The 7,972-nt window shown below is 45.5% G+C and overlaps 1 long non-coding RNA gene across 1 annotated transcript; it reads left to right on the top strand.

Annotated features, from left to right (window-relative positions):
- The first annotated feature begins 399 nt into the window (after window positions 1–399).
- Window positions 400–4,271, top strand: LOC109555531 (uncharacterized). The gene is made up of 2 exons (XR_002180284.2): window positions 400–577; window positions 3,662–4,271. It is a non-coding gene; the product is annotated as an uncharacterized lncRNA (long non-coding RNA).
- Window positions 4,272–7,972: the final 3,701 nt, after the last annotated feature.

Below are 7,972 nucleotides of genomic sequence, written 5' to 3'. Positions count from 1 at the left end.
CTTGGGCTGATTGCTTCTGCGTGATTCTTATCACAAGCAGTGGTTTATCTTGGTGTATGCACGCGTGTCGCGCCACGCGCCCCCACAGCGCACGCGCCCCCACAGCGCACGCGCCCCCACAGCGCACGCGCCCCCACAGCGCACGCGCCCCCACAGCGCACGCGCCCCCACAGCGCACGCGCCCCCACAGCGCACGCGCCCCCACAGCGCACGCGCCCCCACAGCGCACGCGCCCCCACAGCGCACGCGCCCCCACAGCGCACGCGCCCCCACAGCGCACGCGCCCCCACAGCGCACGCGCCCCCACAGCGCACGCGCCCCCACAGCGCACGCGCCCCCACAGCGCACGCGCCCCCACAGCGCACGCGCCCCCACAGCGCACGCGCCCCCACAGCGCACGCGCCCCCACAGCGCACGCGCCCCCACAGCGCACGCGCCCCCACAGCGCACGCGCCCCCACAGCGCACGCGCAGTGCAATGGAGCGGAGAGAAAGACCCTTAACTGGGTCTGCTGCATTAGTATCTGCTTTCCTGGTGAACTGGGGAACAGACAGGCCACCTCTTAGTGCAAGGCCAGGTGAGCATTTCAGTTGCCAGCCCAGAAAGAATGGCGGAGGCTTTGAATTTGTCCTTTTCAAGATGTAGGATATCGGGTGATTAGGGGAGCAAGGAAAGGGAAGGTTTGTTTGTTTGTTTGTTTTTTTCCCACGCAGATGGCCTTTTCTTCCTCTGGGGGATAGAGAGGGTTTATGAGACAGATTACCTCATTGGTAATTCCAAACATGTTGATTAAAATTACGTTTCTGGGAGAAATTGAAACAATTGGATCATGTATTAAATCTAGTTTCATGAGCTTTGGGGCTTCCCTAATAGCTCAATTGGTAAAGAATCCGCCTGCAGTGCAGGAGAACCCGGTTTGATTCTTGGGTTGGAAAGATCCCCTGGAAAAGGGATAGACTACCCACTCCTGTATTCTTGGGCTTCTCATGAGGCTCAGCTGGTAAAGAATCCGTCTGCAATTCGGGAGACCTGGGTTTGATCCCTGGGTTGGGAAGATGCCCTGGAGAAGGCAAAGACTACCTACTCCAGTATTCTGGCCTGGGGTTTTCTTTTTATCATCAGCTACCCTTTACCCCACCCCCCATCCCACCCCAGTTCACAAAAGAGGAAACGAGTGGCTGATGATCATTTAGAGGGGGAAATGTTTAGCTTCGGGCTTCCCACGTGGTGCTTGTGGTAAAGAAGCTGCCTGCCAATGCAGGAGACACAAGAGATGTGGGTTTGATACCTGGGTTGGAAAGATCCCCTGGAGTAGGAAATGGCAACCCACTCCAGTATTCTTGCCTGGGAAATCCCACGGACAGAGAAGCCTAGCTGGCTACAGCGCATGGGGTAGTCAAGAGTCAGACATGACTGAGCAACTGAACACAGCACATCTCCCTAGAACCTGAGACTGGGGAGAGTGGCATGGTATCTATCTTATTCCCTTCTGGGTTCCCATTGTGTACCAGGTATGACAATGAATCAATGCTCAGTAAATATTTCTTTTACATTTGATTGACAAGGCACAGTTTAAGACACCTGTGAAGAAATATGTTGCCCATCACATTGGCAAAGACTTCAAAAGATAGGACCAGTGTTGCAAATGACAAGATCACAGCAGCATTCTCTCACACTTTGAGAGAGAGTAGAGTTGTCTTTCTGGAAAGCAACTTGGCAATAGGTGTCCAAACCTAAAAGGATTGGTTGGCTTGCCTTTGAGCCAGCAATTCCTCTTCTGGTAATTGATCCCCTAAACTAAAGGGCTTATCAATGGTATTGAAGGGAGAGCAGAGCCTGCCACACCAAAATATGCCCCTTTGGCATATTGATCATTTGGGGCTGGTTATTTCTGAGATGCTACAGACAGAGGAGAAGCTCTGAAAACCAAGTAGAAGTTACTCTTTTATAAGATACCTTTACACTTCTAAGGGAAATCTCCATTTGTAAGGGTGTCTCCTGATCCCAGAAAGAGGGGGTGGGGGATGGATGACTTTATCTCCTGAAACTCTTATCAATGGAGAAAGACTTTAGTCTGCATCATAACTTTACCCTTGTTTACTCTTTCTTTCCTGGTTCCCTCCTGTAACTGCCCCCCACCCCCAACATCTCCTTTTGTCTTTAGCTGGAGATGTTATTTAATGTGGTAGTTTGGGCCATTTGGGCGAGTTACTCAGTTTTCCTAGGTCTCTCCTGTGTATGCAGGAGGTATCTATGTTTTTAAACTTGTTTGTTTTTCTCCTGTGTATTTGTCTTTTATTATGGAGGGGAGAGGGGAGTCTCAGTCAAGAATCTAGAAGGGCAGAGGGAACTTTGTTTTTCCTCTCTATGCATAGAAATTGAACCACAATGAAGTACACTGTCCATGTGTTTTGCAATAATTAAATATGAGAAAGTAATGCCATAGAAGAATAAATAACACCTTGGAAAGATCTTTATAAGATTTTATTTCAATGTAGAAACAAGATAGTATGTGGATAAATGTTACATTTAAATTTTATTTATGTTTAAGTAGATGGGAAAAATAATGTAAGCAAAATGCCATGATGCTCTGAATGGTTATCTGACATACAAGGTATCAGATGGTTTTTATTTTCTACTGTTGGTTTATATATATATTTTCCAAATGTTCTCCACTTTTATAATGAGGCAATTAGAATTAAATAGAGCATCTTTGCCCCCTGGTGGTTTATTCAGTAATGGTCCTTAGTCTGAGGAAGGAATATTGTATCCACTCAGACGGAAGAGCAGATACTACTGCAGGCCTTATTCCCAAGGCAGAACTTTCAAAACTCCCAAATCTTTTGCTAGGACAAGTGGTTGTGTCCTAGAGGAGCAGTGTTGTGAAACTCTCTGTTTCACAACAGAGTTTCATATTGTTCTCATATTGACTGTGTGGGGACTATATGTCCTCAGCTCCCATGAGACAGAAATAGCAGCAGTAGGGAGAGGAAAATAGGTTCAGGGATCAGCGGAGCACTGGAGGCAGGGCCTTTGCCATCAGAAGGCTAAAGAGGGCAGGCCATTGGAGTTGGGGTGGCGACCTTGGGGTTGGAGGAGTGGGGACCCACTAAAGTGGGAGTACAGGGCAGAATGGATTTGGTGACTATCTGTGAATGATCAATAAGAGGGAGAGCACGAAGAGCACTGGGGATGAGTGAGGGATGGTAGTGTGGCAGGACCAAAGGGAGCAGAATACAGGGAAGGTTAAGAGATCTGGGCTGGGCCTATGACCACTGAATCTAGCCAGACAGACTCCTCTGGCCCACGACCTCCCTTGTCATGATGTCAGGGCACCCTCTCTGCATTTCTTAGGGGTTCAGCTTTTACTAGGATCCCCAAAGGAAGAGGAAAATTCCAAAAACAATGGCTTTCAAACTTTCTGTGAGTCATGATTTCAGGGATCCCTTTGAACCCAACTCCTACTACACAGTTTCACGTGAAGGGCCTGGAGCACCCCATAGCATTGATATACTGTTTCATAAACTGCTCTTATCATTTGCTGTTTTGCCATAACTGGAAATGTGAGGAGTTTTTATTTTCTTTTGCTGAATGTGATGCTGACTCACCCCTTACTCTCCAACCTCTGGGCCCATGGATGTGTGTTTATTTTTGTTTTTAGGCTCATTGCTGCTCATATCTGCCTGTTGGAGCACTTTTGTGGCCACTGCAGCTCACCTGATGGAAGGCTTTTGTCACCGAAGTAGGGAGGTCATCTGATTTGGCACCTACAGGAAGCCACCCTGATTGCAGGATTTCCAGCCTTCTCCTACATGTAAATCATCAATAAACATGACGTGACAATTAAGACTGAGTGAGAGATAGCAGAAACAAATGGCAAAACCAAATCTCCAAAGGCCTCAGATATTGGAAATGTCTGCTTTAGTTCAAAGAAGAAATGTATTCTTCCACTCATTTTGTAGACCTAGAAAGTAAAATTGATCTCTTCAGTATATATTTTTTGATTAGTTTTTTAAAAAATACTGATTTATATATTTGCCTGCGCTGGGTCTTAGTTACAGCACACAGGATCTTTGATTTTTATTGCAGCATGTGGGTCTTTGTTATGGCATGTGGGATCTAGTTCCCTGACCAGGAACTGAACCTGGGCTCCCTGCATTGTGAGCTTGGAGTCTTGGCCCTGGAGCACCAGCAAAGTCCTTCTTTGGTGTATTTAAAGAAACTAGAATAACTGGAAACATGAACAAGGAATAAAGGGCTACCCAAAACGACCAGGTTTCTTCTTTCTCTCCTCTCACTGACCAATTCGGTCCAGAAGCATTAGTGGAGGCCAAGCAATGCAGGTGTTTGTGTTGGAGGAGCTTTTGTGATCCTATATTATGTGGTGTTAGCTGAGGGCAGGATGAGAAGAGCTTCCACGTGGGGGATGGTGTCAGGGGCCTGATGTGGGGCGTCAAAGTCCAGGTAAGGCCAGGAGAGCAATTCCAGGGGCAGGGGGTCGTTAGTAGCAGTTGGCCCAGCTTTTTAGAACCTGAGAGGATGTTGACGATATTCATGCAGGGAGGTCTGGAAAGATGTTTCAGGATCTGATGACAGTAAGGATAGCTACATGGGATGGGAAGTAACTTGTAGTTGAATTGTGTCCTACAAAAATTCATATGTCAAAGTCTGCTATAAACTTAGGGTTTGTGTCTCCCCAAAGTTCATATGTGAAATCCTAACCCCACAGTGTGGTGGTATGTGGAAGTAGGGTCTTTGGGAGGTGATTAGGTCATGAGGATGGAGCCTTCATGAATGAGATTAGTGCCCTTAATTCTAAAAGAGACCCCAGAGAGCTCCCTTCCCCCTACTGCCATGTGAGAAAGATGGCCATCTATGAACTAGAAAGTAGGTCCTCATAAGACATGGAATCGGCCCCTGCCTTGATCCTGGACTTCCCAGCTTCCAAAACTGAGAAATCAACTTGTGCTGTTTATAAGCTACCCAGTCTATGGAATCCTGTTATAGCAGCTGGACTGGACTGATAAAATTCTAATTCCTAGTACCTCAGAATGTGAACATAGTTGGAGATAAAGTCTTCACAGAGGTAATCAAGTTAGGATGAGATGATGAAGAGTGGGCCCTAATCCAGTATGACTGGTGTCTTAATGAAAATGGTAAATTTGGACATATAGAGATACATACAGAAGGAGAAGATGGCCAAGGAGAGAGCCATGGAACACATTCTCCCTCACAACTTTTAGAAGGAACCAACCTTGCCAATACCTTGATTTGGGGCTTTGAGTCTCCAGAACTGTGGGATAGCAAATTTTTGTTATTGAAATCACCCAGTTTATGGTACTTGGTTAAGGTAGCCCTTAACACGTGCAGTAGGTTAAGGTAGCCCTTAACAAGTGCAGTAACCCAGCTCAGGGCTTTGGAGCCTGAGCTCTATAAAAGAGAGTCAACAGAGTTGAGGGTGAGGAATGAGCAGGGTAGTGGTGAGGATGGTCTGGTGTGGGTGTTAGAGCCTAAACTGGGTAAGAAGGATGTCTAGGCAGGACCCAGCCCAGTCCAGGTTGAGCTGATAAGAAACCAAGCAATGTAGAAATCATTTCATAATGTATGTGTATTTCAAAACATCACATTGCACAACTTAAAATATACAATTCTTATATGTTAATGAGATCTCAAAAACTGCTCCAATATAATATGAATTAGGATGGTGCAATATGCTATAGAGCTACACGAAAGGGGAACCTATCTGTACCTGAAAAATCTACTGGAATCAGCAAAACATATCCTGGTTCCTGCCTCATTTTCCTAGAGTAAAAGGAGACATGGGCCTTTAAGTGCTCTACAGATGCACCTGTCACTAACTCTGGAATATGTTTGGAAAAAAATAGTAACCAACCATAGTGAAGAAGGCTTTCAGTAGCGAAGGGTGGGAGGTTGGATCATGGCAAAAAATGTTAGAGTCTGAAAGATGACGACAGTCTGTGGGAGCAGCTTTGGCCAGAGTGTCTGAGCTTGGGTGAAGTGAGATGGGCGTCCACAGGGAAGGGCGAAACCAGCCTGGACTGTCAGAGCCTAAGTGGGGTGAGCTGAGGGTGGCAAAGGCAGCACTTAAAATCTTTTTAAAATGTGTTGAAACCTCACACTGAGAACTATAAAACAGTACTGAAATGGAGGAAATGTATTCATGTATTTTTTTAATTTATATAGTCTTTTTAAATATATATTTTTGTTTATTTTATTTGACTGTGTCAGGCCTTAGTTGCAGCTTGTGGCATCTTCCATCTTTTTTGCAGCATGTGGGATGTTTAGTTGTGGCATGTAGGAACTAATTCCCTGACCAGGTATTGAACTCGAGCCCCTTGCATTGGGAGCGTGGAGTCTTAACCACTGGACCATCAGGGAAGTCCCATTATATAGTTTTGATGCTTTGACATCTGGGGCCTTGCTGACACTGGAGGGACTGCCCCTGCCAGGGTTGGTCAATTCCTAGAGAGAGTCAAGAACTCACCTGTGAGCATACCTTTCAAAAGCAAGTCAACCAATTCAAAGCCCATACCCCCAGTCACTAATTATCTCCTTTATTGGTCTGTCACACTTAGGGCCACTGTTCACCTGCCCTAATCACACCAGGGCCAGGTACTAGACAACTAGGGACAGCCCCTATGACCCAGAGCCCACTAAAATTATTCAAACTAGCCATGTTCAATCTGCTTAACCTGCCTCACCAGGAGAAACCACAATAAAGGTTCTTGCTTCCCATTTACCTGCTCCTTTTGCCTCCTGACCAACCCAGGGCCTTCCTCATGTGGTTCCTCATGAGGTGCTCCCTCTTCTTGGGAACTGCTACAAACTGTCTTTTCAATGGCAGTCATCTCCTAATCTGTTGGCCTTACCATACCTGAATAATAATAAACTTATGTTAAAAAAGAAGACCTAGATTAAATGGATACATATGCAAAAAATCATGAATTGGAAAGCTCGATATTGTGAAGCGATCTATTCTCCCAAAATAAATATATAGAGGCAACACAATCCCAATGAAAACCTCAGCAGTTTATGCATATGTGTGCATGAAAATCAATATGTTATTTCTGAAATTTATATGGAAATGCAAAGGCCAGGAATAACCAGGACAATCATGTCCTGGATGGCTTATACCAGGAGATATCAAGACCTATTATAAAGCTACAATAATTAACTGCATATTGTATTTGTATGAGGCTAGACAAATTAACCAACAGAACTGAACAGAGATTCCAGGAACAAATCCACATAGATAATCTGATTTGTGATATTACAGGACACTAAAGAAAGGAGGAGCCTGGTGGGCTGCAGTCCATGGGGTCACTAAGAGTCGGACATGGCTGAGCGACTTCACTTTCACTTTTCACTTTCATACATTGGAGAAGGAGATGGCAACCCACTCCAGTGTTCTTGCCTGGAGAATCCCAGGGACGGGGGAGCCTGGTGGGCTGCTATCTATGGGGTCGCACAAAGTCGGACACAACTGACGTGACTTAGCAGCAGCAGCAGCAAAGAAAGGATGTCTTTTTCCAGTCAGTGGTACTGGGTAAATGTGGCAGTCCCCAACCCTTTTGGCACCAGGGATTGGTTTCGTTGAAAACAATTTTTCCATGGATACGGGGGTGGGTGGGGAGATGGTTTGGAGATGATTCAAGCACATTACATTTATTGTGCACTTTATTGCTAATCTAATACCACCGTTGATCTTATAGGAGGTAGGAGGTACTGGTCTGGGGCCCGGAGGCTGGGGACCCTTAATTAGATATCCAAATAGAAAAAAAGTGAATGTTGAACCCTGTCTTACCTTACACAGAAATTAATTCCAAGATGAACTGCTGATGTAAATGTGAAACGTGAAACAGTAGAACTTTCAGGAGAACATCTTTATAATAATGGTCATGGAAAAACTATGCAAAGGTAATGAACAGATTACATGGAAAGACAAAAGAAA

Source organism: Bos indicus, chromosome X (assembly GCF_029378745.1).
Source record: "Bos indicus isolate NIAB-ARS_2022 breed Sahiwal x Tharparkar chromosome X, NIAB-ARS_B.indTharparkar_mat_pri_1.0, whole genome shotgun sequence".
Taxonomy (NCBI): domain Eukaryota; kingdom Metazoa; phylum Chordata; class Mammalia; order Artiodactyla; family Bovidae; genus Bos; species Bos indicus.
This window is presented reverse-complemented; position numbering and strand designations above follow the sequence as displayed.